The 18,069-nt window shown below is 52.7% G+C and overlaps 1 protein-coding gene across 1 annotated transcript in view; it reads left to right on the forward strand.

The window, feature by feature from the left end:
• Nucleotides 1-18,069, forward strand: part of SPIRE2 (spire type actin nucleation factor 2) — a 47,640-nt gene that overhangs the window by 3,496 nt on the left and 26,075 nt on the right. The window contains exons 2-3 of the mRNA XM_075008468.1: nucleotides 1,870-1,966; nucleotides 3,355-3,413. The gene's annotated coding sequence lies outside the window, so the exon portion shown is untranslated. The remainder of the gene's footprint in view (nucleotides 1-1,869; nucleotides 1,967-3,354; nucleotides 3,414-18,069) is intronic.

An 18,069-nucleotide genomic window follows, 5' to 3' on the forward strand; every position in this document is an offset into this window, starting at 1 on the left:
TCTAGAAAACATTTGGGGGGAGGGACTGAGCCACATTCCAGACTGTGGGTGCCAGTTCTCAGGGGATGCTGGTGCATGAGAGCAAAATGAAAGCTCTTCCTGACACCTGCTGTGGGTCCCGATCCTGTGCGGCCTTGCACCAGGCAGGGATTGCCTTTGGTCCTGAGGAGCCGCTGGCAGCCACCCTGCTGAATGACCAGTGTGCCCTGGTGGGCCTCTGTTCCCTGAGCCCAGTCCAGCCCTGTTGTCAGCAGGTGCAGCTCTAGAGGGAACTGCTCCCTGAAGCAGGGAGAGAACTCACTGCAACCCGAGAGCCGCAGAGCCAGCCAAGCATTTCTGGCCTGCCAGAGCAGAGCGGTTGTGGTCAAGCACGTCTTTGGGTTCACAGTGGCTCTCCCTGGTGCACTAAATGGGGAGAATACTTCTTCCTGGAGCAAGCAGAAGATCTCAAACAATTTCTTGTTCTTTAAATATCACCCCAGAGGCATGATTGGATCGGGATGGTCCAGTGGATGGTAACTTGCCTAAGGCGTGGGGGAACAATGTTGAAGTGCTTGCTCTGCTGTCGATGTCCGTGGGACCCTAAGCAGCTCACTTACCCTCTCTGGGCCTGGCGTTCCCTCTGTAAGCTTGAGTGAGTATCATCCCTACACCACAGGGTGCTGAGAGGCTAAACACACTAAAACTGGGAGGGGGTTGGAAATCACAGCATGTAACAGCAGTGGTACGTGCCCCCAAGCAAGAGAAGCTGTATACTGGACAAAACCTTGGTGGTATTGCAGCCTCCTTTGCATCTTTGATTTTCCTCTCAAACTCACTCCTTTCCACGGCTAGGAACCCTGAATCTTCACCTCAGAGTATGGGGGTGGATGCGGGGAGCCTATAACCCTTGTCATATGTGCTTTGCCGCCCGGATAACATGCACTGCTTAGTTCTCCCTACTCCACCGCAGCATCTGTCATGATCCCTTCTTACTCCACCTCTGGGTGTAAGTGGAGTTGTGAACTTCGGGGCCAGAGACCTGAGCCCCATTCTTCACTCGCATTGGTGTCCCCAGTGGTGAATGTCCCCATGGTACTCTGGATGTAAGCTGGTGTAAATGAGAGCAGAATTTGGCCCTATTGTCTTTTGTCTGTAAAGCCCGATGCCCACATATGGCCCCAGGGAAAGAAAAGACACCTTTAAAACCCTTATGAGCAATCAAGTTAAAGACGGACACAGCACACAAGTTGGGAATAGAGTGTCTACGCCCTATAGGGTGTGGCAGAAGTGTAAAATGATGTTTGCTTTTGTTTCCTTGGGGACACTGGAGCACTCCCACTGAGCACAGTATTTGTACTGTAAATATGGTGAGTTTTCTACTCCCTACACTCCCAGAGCCAAATTTCATTTAGCTGCCGTGCTGGGCATCCCTTCTCTAGAGATCCATGCAGTCCATCAGCAGCGTGTTGGACAGTCACAAAGGGATTCAGTTACCAGAAAGAGACCAGAGGGAGAAAGTGCTAATTGGGGCCGGGGAGAGGGAAATCAGCTAAATTACTAGTAATAGCAATAACAGCCTTGAGCCACAAAACAAAGCAGGCTGACAGTATTATTAAGTAAAGAGCAAAAGCTTCTGCTCATCACCTAATAATTAATATTGTTAGTCTGTGAGGTGGTACAGGACTGCTTGCTTTGCTTTGCTTTGCAATGATACAGACTAACACAGCTACCCCTCTGAGCCTTGATTTGCAGCACTCTTGGAGCCAGTTCATAATCGGCTGGGATTAATGGGGGCTCATGTCCCCCCCCCAACATGTCTGGGTCCCTGAGGCTGCACATTTGAATAACCCCACTGATAATCCCATGTTCTTTGTTTGTGAATTCCAGGGTTGCAAAGTAAGCTTGTGTGGATGGCACTATTCTGCAAACAGGCCTGTTTCCAGCCTTGCTCACTATACTCTTCCTTCCCCAAAACAAAAATGCTGTGAGTACTGTCCAAATACGTTGTTGATGTCCCCAGCCCATCTCTCACCCGTATTCAGATCCCTCTGAATGGAGAGGACAAGTGTTTGTGTACTGTGCCCTAGCATGTGCTAGAAATCATGTCCTGCCCTCACGCAGGGTCAGTAGATTATCTACATGTACCAGCAGAGCCACCCTTAGGATTTCTGGTGCCCTGTGCTAGGTTATTAAACTGGTACCCCACTGACCCAAGTGTCTGCAGGGGCACAGTTCTTGCTCCAGCCCTGCTTGGAGGCCTCTTGTGGGTCCCACAGACAGAGCCCTCATACGAACTACCAGGGCTGGAATTTGATTTTTGTATGAAATTGGGGCAAATTTAAAAAACATTAAATTTTTTAAAAACTAAAATACATGAAAAACTTAACATTTTATTTATTGCATCATAATTCACCCCCTGAACTAGACCTGACCCATATCCTTTCCTAGACCACTGGCATTTGGAGAGATGAGAGGGGGAACCAGTCATCCTCAGGCGTGTTTGTGGCTGTGGTGGGTAGAAACAGGCCAAGAGGACTGGGACTCCCCAGGGCGGCTGGCAGGGGACCATGAGGAGTTGGGTGGGGAAACTGGCTCCTCAGATGCTCCATGGGGCCTCATCTGAGGGGGCTTACCTGGACTAGGTAACACCCATGAGTCAAGTCAGGACTGAACCAGGAGCTGTGCCCTGGGGGTGGAGGATGCTGAACTGCAGGAAGGGGGGGCGGGGGCTGGTGACTCCATAGTCACTGTTTCCTCTGCGCCACTTAAAAATAGCAGTGTCCCAGGAGGTGGGGGGAGGAGGGCACATCAAGGTGCAGCTTTCAGGTGGAAAGCAAAACAGAGGCCCAGACCTGTGAGTGTTCTTGGAATTAAGTCCCAGCCAAATTCCTAGTTGGGAATGATACCCCTGCAGTTCTGACTGCTGTGGGCTGCTGCTGCTGCGCTTCTGGGATGCCAGCTGCCGAGTGCTCTCAGTTTTGGACAGTTACCGCAGAGACTATGGCCCTGCCTTTACGGGGATTGTCTGGGCCTGGCCATGGATACTTCAGAGGGATTGACTAGGGTGGGATTGAATTGCTGCCCTTGGGCTGAGCCGTCCTACATCCGCAGAAGTGTCTGAGGAGCTGCCCATCCTCAGAGACTGTCCCTTCCGGGAGGAATGGATACACCAGCGACAGGGGGGTGTTAATGGTGCTTGTGGACACCTGGGCCCGCTGACTCCAGCGCTCCAGCTGTTCACTTGTGCCTAGGCCAGTGGTTCCCAGTGGGGGTCTGCGGAGCCTTGGGGGCACAGTATTGATCATAGACAATAAGTTTTAAATAAACTGCAAAGTTACAATCAATTGTTATTTTAAACTAAATCTCTTCCAGCACTGTCATATACAGCTGTCTGCCACTCTACCCTGTGGTTTTCCCCTCCATCCAATGAGGTAGGCACAGCACCTACACTTGGCTTCCGTTGGGGTCTGTGAATGATTGGGGGTGATTGGGGGTCAGTGAATGATTGGGGGCTCTGAACGATTGGGGCGATTGGGGGGTCAGTGAATGATTGGGGGGTGATTGGGGATCAGTGAACGATTGGGAGTCCATGAATGACTGGGGGAGTGATTGGGGGCTCTGTGAATGACTGGGGACGATTGGGGGTCAGTGAACAATGGGGGTGGTTGGGGGGGTCCATGAATGATTGGGGGGGTGATTGGGGGCTCTGTGAATGCTTGGGGGTCAGTGAACAATGGGGGTGGTTGGGGGGGTCCATGAATGATTGGGGGGGTGATTGGGGGCTCTGTGAATGCTTGGGGGTCAGTGAATGATGGGGGGTGATTGGGAGGTCCATGAATGATTGGGGGTGATTGGGGGTTCTGTGAACGATTGGGGGGTGATAGGGGGTCAGTGAACGATTGAGGAGTGATTGGGGGCTCTGAACGATTGGGGGCGATTGGGGGGTCAGTGAACGATTGGGGGTGATGGGGGTCAGTGAATGATTGGGGGGTCCACGAATGATTGGGGGTGATTAGGGGCTCTGTGAACGATTGGGGGCGATGGGGGGGTCAGTGAACGATTGGGGGTCCGCACCAGAGGCCAGGCTGGGACCCGCTACTGTAGCCCTTTGCAGGCCGAGCGCTAGGACCCCCAGAGGCCCCGGCTCTAGGAGCCGCAGCCGGGGTGACCCGCCGAAGGGGGGCGCCCTCCTGGGCTGGCCCAGACCGCGGCACCCGCCGCTGCGCTCGCCTCGCCCCGCCCGGCCCGGCCCCGGCCCGCCCTCGGCTCCGCCCGCGGCTTCCACAGGGCGCTGCGGGCCGGCGGAGGCCGGCGGCGGGGCTGAGACGGCGGCGGCGCGGCGCGGCCCGGGCCCGGGGCGGCGGGGCGGATGGGGCGGCATGGCGCAGGCGGGCGGCAGCGCGGCCCCCGAGCCGCGGGCGCTGTCCCTGGAGGAGGTGCTGAAGTGCTACGAGCAGCCCCTCAACGAGGAGCAGGCCTGGGCCGTGTGCTACCAGTGCTGCCGCGGGCTGGCGGGGCGGCGGGGGCCGGCGGGCCGCATCCGGGGCACGGCCGACATCCTGCTGCACCGGGACGGGGCGGTGAGCGCCCGCGGGGAGCTGGGCTCGGCCGGTGAGTGCCGGCGGGGGGGGGGCTCGGCCGCTGAGTGCTGGGGGGTGGGAGGCTCAGCCGGGGGGCTCGGCAGAGGGGGGCTCGGCCGCTGAGTGCCGGGGGGTGGGAGGCTCAGCCGGGGGGCTCGGCAGAGGGGGGCTCGGCCGCTGAGTGCCGGGGGGTGGGAGGCTCAGCCGGAGGGGCGCTAGGCAGAGGGGGGGCTCGGCCGCTGAGTACTGGGGGCGGGGGGCTCAGCCGCGGGGCTGCCAGGGTAACCCCGGGTCCCCTCCCCACATTGCAGGGCCCACTCACCCCTCCCGCCCACGTGGGGGTCCGAGCCCGACTCCCCGGCACCGCAGCCCCACCAGCTGATCCAGAGCCTCCTTTGCAAGGGATACAGGGACGCTGCCCGGCCCTGGGCTCAGCGCAGGGGATGGAGAAGTCCTGGCTGCCAGGCCCCTGGCCACCTGGGACGCTTCCCCCGGCGGTTAACCGGCCTGGGACCTGCAGGCAGTGGCACTAGGGGCATCCGAGGTGCCCCGCTCCTTGTCCTCTGCCAGCCGCCCCAAGAGCTGGGCTGGGGCCCTGGGAGTGGCGCGCAGGTGAGGAGGCAGCTGGGCCACACAGGCCTGGCCCCGGGGCACTGTGACTGAGGCTGTTGTCAGGCTGTCCCCTGTGAAACCTGAGTCTTGGGGCTTCCTGTGCCTCGGAAAACGAGCCGAGTCCCCAGTGCAGCGTAGACTCTGGGCAGACCCTGCTTGGCTGTTTCTCAAAGCGATCAGGAGGAAGAACGCCTGAGTCCCGGGCCATAGAGGGAAATGCTTTGGAAAAATAAAGTTGCTGGGCCCCAGAAAACATGCCTGGGCACAAACAGCCCCGGCCCGGCCCTGGGAAGCTGATATTGTAGTTGATCCAAAGGTTTAGAAGTATTCCGCTCTGCAGATTTTCCAGCTCTTTGGGGTGAAAAGTGCTCATTAGAATTGGTGTATTAAGAAATTTACTGACAAAAACATATTGTGGGAAAGTTAAGTTAACATCGGGAAATAAACCAAATCAATTCATGTCTAAGGGTGAAATAACAATAAATATAACTAGTAATGGTAATGGCCCATCCGTGTGGGCAGTGTTTACGCAGAAAAGGGCACATTAAGGAAGTACTGTGGCACCTGAGGACATGAAGTTTTATTTTATCTCAGTCATTGTTCCGCCCTGGTTCTCTCTCATATTTAACACTAATATTAAATATTAAAGCAGCTGTAAAGCTGCTTAGTTTGAGGTCAATATCTCAGGCACATGATACGTGCACCTGTCAAGACACAGAAATATTTTAAAAAACTCAAACCATAGGTGATGATAAGACTGGGAGAGCAGATCAGATAGCTTTGGGAGCTAGTCACTGGGCATCCTAGTCCTTTCAGGTGTCCTTTCTCCATCCACTGTCAAGAAGCAGCAGGCCAGGCCCAGCAGTGACAGACACTAGCAACACAAAAGTAGGCAATGTCTAAATTACATGTGTAAAACTGAGCTCCAGACTTTATGGGGTGATGCGTATTACCTGGTCACGAGCCAGGAGGTCAGCGTCTCTTACAAAGACACATCTTGTAATCTTGCTAGTTTTATGGTCTATAATTACACCTCATGCCTGTGGAAGATGTTTGCAATTTGATGGGTGTCTCAGACCTGCACCCAAAAGCTAGTATGCAGGTAATAATAATGATCGTCGCAATAATTCTTGTACTGCACTTTTCATCTTCAAAGCTCTGTACAGATGTGGGCATATTACTTTTTGCCTTGATTCTGTTGGGTGTTAACCCAGTTTTACAGAGGAGGAAGCAAACAGAGGTAAAGGGTCAAATCCTGTGAGGTTGGAGGGTGCAGAGCAGAGACACTCTGCCCTTCATGTTAGCATCCCTTAAATGCCCTGCCTGAGGCCACCCAGCATTCTCCAGCTGTGTCAGGGAGAAATCAGGTTCCCTATGGTTACAGAGCAAACCTCCTGCAGCCTGTGCAATAGCCTCTCTGCTGGAATTCTCAAGGCACATGGCCCTCAGCCTCACTCCGAGTGCCTCTCGACAGCCACACCTTGTCCCGTCACGTGCTGACCCTTGCACACTCCCAGCTGCTTATTACCAGGTGAGTCAGTGGCAGTTAGTTGAACAATTCCAATTAACATGCCTGGGCCACTTGTGAGTTCTTCCTCCTCCTGAGGCTTAGGAGGCTAAACCCCCAGAGATCAGCTGGCAGTTGCTTGCTGTACAAAGACATACGTATGTTACTCAGGGGCTGCTCTTTGCCTTTGACACAACAGGGGCTCTCTTGCCATGCCCAGAGCCGTATTTCTACCTCCGTGCTGAACAAGGCAGCTGGGTTGTTACTCTGCTGATATTAGCTGAACCCCCTTCAGAGCAGCTCCTCAAAATGACTGAGGCCATTCCCGGACAGTTCCTGTTTAAATAAATGTGTGCTCAGATGCAGAAGGACACCCCTGCTCAGCACCACACTGAAAACACTCTGGGATCTGACTTAAGGCTTTGTTCATTAAATCATTAGAGCCAATTTTGCCCACAGACAGTGCTGATATCTTCAGTGGGAAGGCGGCCAAGAGTTGCATCATTTTAATGGTCCCTGGAGGAACGATACTGCTGTTCCTTGCTACGTCCACTCCTGCAGAGAAGCCTCCATTTGTAACATGTGTTTTCCATAGCTAGGGTTTTCTGTTTGCAACTTCCCTCTCACCACAGCGCTACACATGCTGGGGGCTGCAGGGCCTGCCCCAGTGCTTTTATGCATAGTTTGCATGCTGGAAGTGCTTTCTTGCTTGTTTTTTAGTGGAATCATTATTGCCTGTTTCCTGGCCAAACTTCTGTGATTCTCTTGACAAGTGCTACTCTGGGCAGCTTCACCATGTTTAGAAACGGAAAGGACAAGCTGGGGGCTTTAACGCAAGGACAAGATGCTCTTAGAGGACCAGGAGCAGCCGTAGGAGACTGGAGCATTGTTTGTCTGTCTGCCTTTGTCTCCTAGCTGGGTGCTTGCTCAGCACTTTGTTTAGGGGGGACTCTCTTGGTCCTCAGAGGAATCTGGGTTGGAGGAGACCTGACACCAGCCACAGCAGGTTTACTCTTCTTGCTTTCCTGATCGGGAATGAGCAGCAGGGTCCCACATGTGTGTTTTGTAGGGCTGGTGTGATAGAGCTGGGGGGAGCAGGAGGATTTCTACAGCTGTGAGGTAGGACGGGGGGTGGAGTTATGACAAGGAGCTTATGTTCCCCTCCAGCGCTTCCTCCCCAGTCTGTAACACCTAGCTTGGGAAGCCCTGGTGTGGCTCAGCTGGGCCTCTGTGCAGCCCTTGCCTACTGAGTGTTACATATTATGGTCGTTGTTTCCTGTTAGCTGGGTGCTTATGTGGCTGCTCAGCAGAAATTCAAATGCTGCCCAGCTGATCAGCAGAGTGCCCACAGCTAGGTTTTGTCTATACAGGTGGTGCACCTTTGCACATAGCTCAGTGCACATAAAATTTATTCTGCACATGGATGGAAAAAATCCACACATGGAGGAAAAGGTCAGAGGGAACCCTGGTTATGATGTGCACAAAACCCTCTCTGGTGCTGCCTGGCTTCAGGACTTAGCATATCCCAGACTACACTGGATGCAACAGTTCAGCAGGGGGATGCAAGGCTAGAGTCTAGCCCAGGTGCAGCTTAGGGTGCAAAGCACTGCTGAGAACCTCCTAAGCACGCCCACAGACTGTCCGTTTGTTTCTGCATTAGCACCTTACTGGGTATGACTCCAGCAGTGTTTCTGCCTGTAAATGAGTCTTGCATTTCTAGCTCGTGAGAGCAAAGCATCATTCTCCCAGACCAGAAAGGGTTCTAGGGGACTGGCAATCCTGAGAAGGACCTGGAGGCATTGCCTCTGGCCTACCAGCCCTGACTTCTGTAAATAATTGGTATTGAATCTTAATGCAAAATTGTACACCTGCATGGCTTATGATGCTGGTTTGGTGTACATAGGAGGCAGTGGGTGCCTCTTGGAGGGCAGGGGAACCTTGTTGGAGATCTGAATGTATCCCATTCCCCCTTGCTTCCACCTCCTTCAAAGCCCTATCCTTAGGTACCATCCTTCTGGGTGAGGACTGAATGGTGCTTGTAAATGCAGCCTGGGGGAGGAGGGGTGCAACGGAGCCCCAAGGCAGCACCTTGCCCCGTCTGATAGTTCGTGTGGGTGTAGCTGAGAAGTGCAGCAGAGCTGATTCGAAGAGAAAGTTTGGGCCACAGGAGCCATGTCTACACGTGCACGCTACTTCGAAGTAGCGGCACTAACTTCGAAATAGCGCCCGTCACGGCTACACGTGTTGGGCGCTATTTTGATGTTAACATCGACGTTAGGCGGCAAGACGTCGAAGCTGCTAACCCCATGAGGGGATGGGAATAGCGCCCTACTTCGACATTCAACATCGAAGTAGGGACCGTGTAGTTGTTGCGCGTCCCGCAACTTCGAAATAGCGGGGTCCGCCATGGCGGCCATCAGCTGAGGGGTTGAGAGACGCTCTCTCTCCAGCCCCTGCGGGGCTCTATGGTCACCGTGTGCAGCAGCCCTTAGCCCAGGGCTTCTGGCTGCTGCTGCTGCAGCTGGGGATCTATGCTGCATGCACAGGGTCTGCAACCAGTTGTCGGCTCTGTGTATCTTGTGTTGTTTAGTGCAACTGTGTCTGGGAGGGGCCCTTTAAGGGAGCGGCTTGCTGTTGAGTCCGCCCTGTGACCCTGTCTGCAGCTGTGCCTGGCACCCTTATTTCGATGTGTGCTACTTTGGCGTGTAGACGTTCCCTTGCAGTGCCTATTTCGATGTAGTGTTGCGCAACGTCGATGTTGAACATCGACGTTGCCAGCCCTGGAGGACGTGTAGACGTTATTCATTGAAATAGCCTATTTCGATGTCGCCACATCGAAATAGGCTACTTCGATGTAGGCTTCACGTGTAGACGTAGCCAGGGAATGCCCACCAAGGACAGAACAAGAGAAGGGAACTGTCCTAAAAGCAACATTCATTGTGACTATCCAGTATAAGTGTAGCCGGACTGGGCACAGGATGTTAGACATACCAGGTGGGTGAGATAATAGCTTTCATTGGGAAGATTTCTGTTGGTGAAGGAGACAAGGTTACTCCACAGTCCTGGGAGCCCTGACTCCTGGGTTCTTCTGCTGCCGGCTTTGCCTCTGGCTCCGGGTGTGATGCCGACAGATTGTCACATGGGCCAATTTGGGGGCCGAGAGAAAATCTCCCCCTGCCATGACCCTGGGGCTGGAGGGTCTCAGCTACAACTGGGTCACAAAGCTGCAGTGGGGTAAAGGCAGTGCAGGGTGGAATGGGGCAGCTGGATGGGAAGGGTGGTGCTGTGGGCAAAAGGGGCAGAACTGGGGAGGGGCTACAGGCCTGGGACTCCAGCCAGGGCCAAGCACTCTGCTGCCATCTTGGCTGCTGGTTGGGTGAGGAGTAAACAGGAAGGACCAGAAGTGTTGGTTCCTAAGCTACTTTCGCACTAGATGGGCCTCACTGGCATGGTGGGGGTAAATCTCTTGCCTGGCCTGTTGGTATGGGGAGGTGTGGCTTGTTCAGGAAGGACAAGTGGGGGAGAAGTACAGAAGGGTTGCCAGTATATTGAGAGTGTACGTACGCATTCTGAGAGCCAGAGGGAGAGTGAGAGGCTGAGTGGCCGAAAACTCATGGCAGGAGTAGCAGGAGGGGCAGGAGGCATTTCTAGAGCAAGTAACAGAGCTATGCAAAATACAAAACCTGCCTGGAAAGGGGATGTCAGCTCCCCAGGCGGGTGTTGGAAAAGTCATGGAGCAGCACAGGTCTATCCTGGGGACAAGGTTTTGTTTCCGAAGGTGCCGGATGTAACTGGGGAGCCGCCATTTTAGACTTGTGTCTGACTGAGAAGGAGGGATTGGGAGGGAAGGCGAAGGGCAACATGAGTAAGAATGGGTAAGAAAAGGTCGATTTTATGACTGTAAGGAAAGGAGGGCACCAGAGCAGCAGAATATGGGCAATGACCTCTAACAGGTGCCCTTCAGCAAACTCAGTGAACTGGCAGGCAAGGTCCCATGGGGAGCAATTCTAATGGGAAAAGGAGCGCCAGAGAGCCGGCAGCTTCGCAGAGAGATGGCCTTACACATGTATCAGCAAACTGTGCTGATGCCAAGAAAGACGAGAAGACTGATAAGAAGCCAGCATGCCTGTATCGGGGTGCTGAATGGCCCCCAACCTAAAAGGAATCCCACAGAAAGTGGAAGGAGGGATAAGCTGCTAAGGAGGAGTGCAAAGGAGTGACTGACACAAGCATGTGGGAACAAAATGAGAAAGGCTCCGGGGCCAAATGAACGTCACTTAGCCAGGGCGGAACAAGCAGCGAGAAGAGGTTCTAGAAATACATTAGGAGCAAGAGAAAATAGAAGGAAAGTGTCGGTCTCCACCCAGCAGGGAAGGAGAGCCAAGAGCTGGTGACCTCCAAGAGACCGGGTGCTTGTTGCCCGTAAAGCTTCAGTCTTCACTAACAAGGTAAATTTTGACCAGGGTCCCTCTAATTTTTTCTCTCCATGGGCAAAATCCATTTTGTTCTGTGCCCTGAGGCTTGAGCAGATGAACAGCACCAGTAGAAACAAACATGGCTGGCTAGCGGGGCTGCCAGTTCCCTGCTGATCAGCTGGGTGTGATGGGGTTCAGGGGTCCCCCTGCACTGCACCCCGTCCGCTGGCAGGAGTGACTTTCACTTAGCAGGTACAACAGCAGGTTTATTAGGCAACAGAAGTTCAGTTTCTCACAGAAGCAACAGCATAGCAGCCAGAGACAGTCCTTCCAACCTGTCCTGGGGGGAAGACCCCGAGGGGTGCCCCTCTGGGGTGTAGCTTTCCCCCTCCTCAGGCTGGCTGCCTTCCAGCTCTCCCTTTTCCTCGCCTTTAACTGCCGCCCCCGATTTAAAACCCAGCTCAGCTCCTCCCTGCTCTTTGTTCAGGCAGAGGTGTTATCTGCCAGTTGTAGCCCCAGGGTCATCCTTAGCCACTGGGAGCTGCTGCTTGCCTCAGACATCCAGCCTGACTCACACATGCACCCCCCCCCACTCCATCACACTGGGCAGCACCTTACTCTCTCCTGGGGGGCTGCCCAAGGGCTCAGCTTACAGGGAACACTGAGTGGGACCAGATACTTGACACAAAGAGTCCGGGGTGGGGAAGTGCTTTGGGTCGGGGGCCACCAACCCCCAGAAAAATCAGTCAAGAAAGTGAGAAGCAAAAGAAACCCCACAAACAAAAGCCACAAAACTCTCCCTGCTGTGGCCCCGGACTGAGGCACCTCACTCCCCTCACGCTCCAGCTCCCTGGAAAAGGAAGGTGGAAAAGAGGGGACTGAGTTTCAGGGCTTCCCCCAGGCCTGATTAGCTCTTCTGGAGACCTGGGGAGGTACCGGTCAATATTTTCACTGGCAACTTGGACAGCAGAGTGGAATTAGGCTTATAAAAGTTGTGGCTGACACCCAGCCGGGAGGAATTGTGTGCACTTTGGAGACTGGGATTAGCATCCAAAATGACCTTGACAAATCAGAGAATTAGCTTGAAATCAGCAAGACAAAACTCCATAAACACAAGCGCAAAGTACTACACTTAGGAAGGAAACTCAAACACACCACTGCAAACTGGGGCATAACCGGCCAGGTGACAGCGTGGCTGAGATGGATCTGGGAGTTACAGGGGGTTGCAAACTGAATAGGAATCAACAACGGGAGGCAGTTCCAAAAAAGCTAGTCTTGTCCTGGGGCATATGACCAGGAGTGTTGTGTGCGAGAGACAGGAGTGGAGGTGATTGTCCCACTGTATTTCACACTGGTGAGGCTTCAGGTGGAGTTCTGTGTCCTGTTCTGGATGCCACACTTTGACAAATATGTGGACAAATTGGAGAGATTCTAGAGGAGAGCGACCAAAATGAGAAAACTTTTAGAAAACCTGACGCGTGAGGAAGGGTTAAAACACTGGGCAAGGTTAGTCTTGAGACGGGAACTCACCTGTAAAAATCCTAGAACTGGAAGGAGCCTGGAGAGGTCATCAAGTCCAGTCTCAAGCACTATCTGGACCTGTCCCTGACTGGTGCATGTCCATTTTCATGTCCTGTCTTTGTCTTCTCTTTCCCAGGCTAAACAAATCCAGTTCTTTTAATTTTCTCTCATAAGATGTGTTTTCTACACTTGAAAGTTTTTTTGTTACTCTTCTCTAGACCGTCTCCAATTTGTCCAGAAATGTGGTGTCCAGAATGGGCCACTAACTCCTGTTGAGGCCTAATGAGTGCAGAGCAGAGCGGCAGAATTACTTCTTGTGTCTTACTTGTAACACTCCTGCTCATACTAATCCCACTATGAGGTTTGGTTTTTGGCAACAGCAGCACACTGTTGACTCATATTTTGCTTGTGGTCCACTATGACCCCTAGGTCTCTTTCTGCAGTGCTCCTTCCTAGTCATTTCCCATTTCGTATATTTGCAGATATTGTTCCTCCCTGAGTGGAGGACTTTGCATTCATCCTTATTAATTTTCATTCTGTTTACCTCAGACCATTTCTCCAGTTTGTCCAGATTATTCTGAATTCTGAACCTACCCTCCAAAGCACCTGCTCCCCCTCCCGGCTTGGTATCATCTGCAAACTTTTGCGCGTACTCTCTAGGCCATTATCTAAATCATTAATGAAGATATTGAACAGAACTGGTCTCAAAACTAATCCCTGAGGAATCCCTCTTGTTGTGCCTTTCCAGCCTGACTATGAACCATTGATAACTACTCTCCGGGAATGGTCATCCAACCAGTTAGGCACTTACCTTATATTTGCTTCATCTAGTTTGTTAATGAGAAGATCATGCAAGACTGTATCAAATATTTTACTAAATTCTAGGTATACACTGCCTACATTTTCCCCCTTATCCACAAGGCTTGTTGTGCTATCAAAGAAAGCTGCCAGGGTGGTTTGACATGATTTGTTCTTTACAAATCTGTGTGGACTGTTACTTATCATTTTATTATCTTTTAGAGGTTTGCAAATGGATTCCTTAATTAGGTGCAGTCTACACTAGGGAAATAAGTTGATTGGAGGTATGCAATTCTAGCTAGGGCAATTACGTAGCTAGAATCAGTTTATCTGAAATTGACTTATGTGGCCATTCTCACTGAGGAAGGTCAACAGGAGAGTTTCTCCTATCAACCTTCTTTACTCCTCATGATAGCAAGTAGTACAGGGGTCAGTGGCTGACCCGATGGGTCGATTTCACATGTCCCTACCAGACGTGCAATGGAACTCCAGGAGTTTGTCCCTGAGCAAGTTGATCTTCCGGGAAATGCAGATGTGGACTCAGTTTCTCCATTATCTTTCGTGGTATAGAAGTTAAGCTGGCTGGTCTTTAGTTTCTTGGGTTGTCCTTATTTTCCTTTTTATAGATGGGCACTGTACTGGCCCTCCTCCAGTCTTCTGGAATCTCTCCCATCTTCTGTGACTTCGCAAAGATAATAAGCAGCTGGTGGCTCTGCTATCTCCCCAGTCAGCTCCTTGAGGGTTCTCGGAAACTTTCATCAGGCACTGGTGACTTGAAGACAGCTAACTTGGCTAAATAATCTTTAACTTGTTCTTTTCCTATGGTTGAAGATTGCTAGCAGTCTATAGCAAGTCTGTAAATAACTGGATTAAGAGCTGTTATAAAGAGGAAGGTGAATTGTTCTCCCCATCTAATGGAGGGAGGTCAAGAAGTAATGGGCTTTATCTGCAACAAGGGAGACTGAAGATTAGATATCAGGCAAATCTTTCTCATTACAGGACAGTTGAGTTCTGGAATCGGTTACCCAGGGAGGCTGTGGGAATCTCCACCACTGGAAGTTTTTAAGAACAGGTTGAACAAAAGTCTGTCCAGGTGTCCGTGGTCCTGTCTCAGTGCAGGGGAGGAGGGGGGCCTGGACCTGATGTCCCTTCCAGCCCAGCAGTTCTGTGATTTTATGGTCCGCTGCTCTTGCCTCCTCTGCTGTTCAGACAGGTGCTGAGCTAGTGCCGTTCTGACTCCAGAGGGTATTGATTGTCTGGAGTGTGAGCAGCTGCCGTGGCTATACTGTCAGCCCCATTTGCGTGCTGCCTTGCAGTCCTGTCCGTGCTGTATGGGGAGCTGTCGTAGAGCAGTGCTGACAAAGCAACATTCAAACACAGTTGTTCCTCTTTTCTGTGTAGCGTGGTACTCGCGGGCAGTCCCACCTGCCTGCTTCGTGCACCGGCGCACCAGGCTCCAGTAGCAAGCTAGTGTGTCCAGTCTGGCGGTCACAAGAGACCCTACAGTAGCAAACCGATGAGCACAGGACGCCACTCTTGAGATCAGTCAAGTGCAAGTGGACGTGAGTGCATCCCAGCACGTGTAACTGTCCCTCCAGTGACATGGTGTGAACACATCCCGCCACACCACAGTGGTTCACAGGAGCCGAGAGCTCTTGTAAACAGTACTGAGTAAAACAATATTATCTTTCTCCCACTGAGCGCCTGTTACTCCCTCTCAGGGCTGTCACTGGGTGCCTGTTACTCCCTCCCAGGGACACCATTGGGCGCTTGTTACCCCCTCTCAGGGCTGTCATTGGGCACCTGTTACTCCCCCTCAGGGACGCCATTGGGCGCTTGTTACTCCCTCTCAGGGCTGTCACTGAGCACCTGTTACTCCCCCTCAGGGACGCCATTGGGCGCTTGTTACTCCCTCTCAGGCCTGGTGCTGTGACCCCCCCCCAGGTGTCCTGCATGCACTCTGATTGCTAGGGCTTGTTCTGAGCGAGGGGCACCTTTTTCCCTGAGATGAGCTCCATGAGTGACAGTGGGTGAAATTTGCCCCTGGCAGAGGGCTGGCCTGAGCCCTCCACCCCTAACTCCTCTGGGGCTGGGGGCAGAGATCTTGGAGCCCGTGGCCGGGGGTGAATTTCACTCTACCTGAGCAAACTGGGATTTCTGTTAGAACCCTCCTGGAGCAGATCTGCAGGGCTCCCTTTGCTGTTCTGGACAGCAGGCCCACCTTGCAGTGCTGCAGCAACCTCGCTGCCTGCCGGTTCCTTCAGAGCCCTGTCGGAGACGTACTGCTGCCCTGCTCGTGTGCTGGGTGAGCGCTTTGTCTGGAAGTCACTCAGTGCACTATTGACTAAATAAATGGAATGCTAATGGTCCTCACTCCCTTGTGAACACAAATCCAGTAAGTGCTTTGGGAGCTGTGCTTCTCCCAGAAAGAGATGCTGGAAAGGGTCTCTCAGGTGACTTTATCCTTCCCCCCCCGGGCTAGTGCAGGATTGTTTCTGTAGCGTTGTCACCAGTGCTTTGGCCAGGCTAATTTTAAATGACCCATTTTCCTGGGAAGAGGATCCCACATGCTCATAAACCTCACAATTAAACAGTGCCCCTGAGATTGGTGCCCCCCTCGCTCCTAGCTGTACCCACGGGTGTGCTTCAGTAACTCCGCCCCATCAGTGACACTTCTATGCAGGGTGTATCATGTGTCTCCCCTCCGGTCTCCATTTAGCCCAGCCAAACCCATTTCTGCCCTTCAGTCTGCCCGCAGAGGTCAGTCCCTCCAGCCCCCACAGCCACATGGCGCCACTCTCCAGCCCCCACGGCTCTCTAGCCTTGTCCTGCCCGCATGGCCCTGTGGTGCTGTTCTCCAGTCATCTGCTGCTTTGCCAACAACAGTCTGGTGTTTCCAAACCCGGGGATCTGTCCTTCTCCCCTGCCAAAGGCAGCCCTGCCTCACTGTCCCCATTGTACTGATGAGAGGGTGAGTGGCTCCCCCAGGATTGCTCCACAGGTCAGGAATAAAACCCAGGTCCCCGACCCAGCCTTCTGGGTTGAACTGTGTGGGGCATGTTCACGAAGTGTCCACCCCCAGAATTGCTCAGGAGTATGAACATTTAAATTGCTAAAATAAAAATACTGATTGTTTTATTTCATCCATTTCATCACAGCCCCCATGGTGGAGAGGGATCTCCTGGTTCCCATGTGATACCTTAGCAGTAGGCTTTGGGGGTAGGGGGGATTGCTTAGTACTGTTGTGGTAGGGCCTACAGCTCTGGCCCTATTGTGAACACAGACCATAGACCTTTCTCCCAATATGACCTTTGTTCCACTCCTGCAGCAGGAATGAGGCAGGTGCAAAGCTGATTCTCTGTAACAAAGGTGGATGTGAGTCAGCACCAACTAAACTGATACATTTGCAAATTAACAGGCAAGATAACTTATCCCCACGGGTCTGAAAGGAGCTGGCTGAGGAGTTCTGTGACTTTCTAAGACAGCTGGGCAGATTCCTCGGGACTGCAGGACTATCAGCCAAATGCCAACATTGAAAGCCACATAAAGGATGACCTTGAGCTTCCAGGTGGCTTAGGCTGATGTCCAGCCCAACTAAAACAAGGGAATTCAGGTCTTTATCAATACAGAATTAGAGGCTGAGAGTACAGGTAATTCCAGAAAGCTTTGCTTTCGTGGGTGGTAGACTTTGTCAGACAAGCCCACTATCTTTTTTATTTTTTGACATGTGTACGGCTTTGGTTGATAAATGCAGCTGTGTCAATACTATACATTAAGGCGTTGGACTTAGTGCGACGTGGCACCTGGATTGAAAAGCTTGCATCATATGGAATTAACAGGGCACATGTTAAATGCATTAAAAACTGGCGCGCTGACAGACCGCAAAATGCAGTTGTTAATGAGGAGGCTTCAGTAAGGGGCCTCGCGGAGACCAGTTCTGAGTCCACGGCCATTTAAAGTATTTTCCAGTGAACTGGATGAGGATATACAATCTCTTCTGGCCAAGTTTGCAGCTGACACAGAGACTAGCCTGGCGGTGGGTAGTGGGAGTAGAGGGTGAAAGATCACAGTCCAGCAAAGCACACTAGAACACCGCCAGTTCAGGGTAATACGTTGGGGAACCAAGGATGCAGGTTGTAGCTACAGGCTTTGTCTTGGAAAGTGGTGACTGAGGGAAGGATTTGGGGGCCATCACGGTCACCCACAATATGCTCTCTGTGCAGTGCTGCGGCAGAAGGGCCAATGTGGACTTTGGCTGTGTGCAAAGGGACCTGTGCGGTCCCAATGAACTCGCGCCTCTGTACACAGCATGAGTAAGGCACGGCTCAGACCCTGGGTCGAGCGCTGGTGTGCACGCTTCACTGCTGGGAAGTTCAGAGGAGGGGCAGGAAAGGACCCCGGGTCTGGAGAACAAGCCTGGTGCTGAGGCCTGTGGCGCTCAGCTTGTTCTGCCGGTTGAAGAGAAGGTCGAAAGGTGATGTATCGCTGAGCCCTAGGCGTGCGGGGAGGTCGGAGGTGGGGCGGGTGGCCTTACTGACAAGGCAGAACCAGACTCCGTGGCCAGAAGGTGCAGGTAGATGAATTTGACCTTGAAGTGAGCTGCCTTTTCCTAGCTGGGGGGGTAACGAAACCTCAGACTGGCTTGCTGGGGAGC

The sequence above is a fragment of the Carettochelys insculpta genome, chromosome 14 (genome assembly GCF_033958435.1).
Source record: "Carettochelys insculpta isolate YL-2023 chromosome 14, ASM3395843v1, whole genome shotgun sequence".
Classification (NCBI taxonomy): Eukaryota; Metazoa; Chordata; order Testudines; family Carettochelyidae; genus Carettochelys; species Carettochelys insculpta.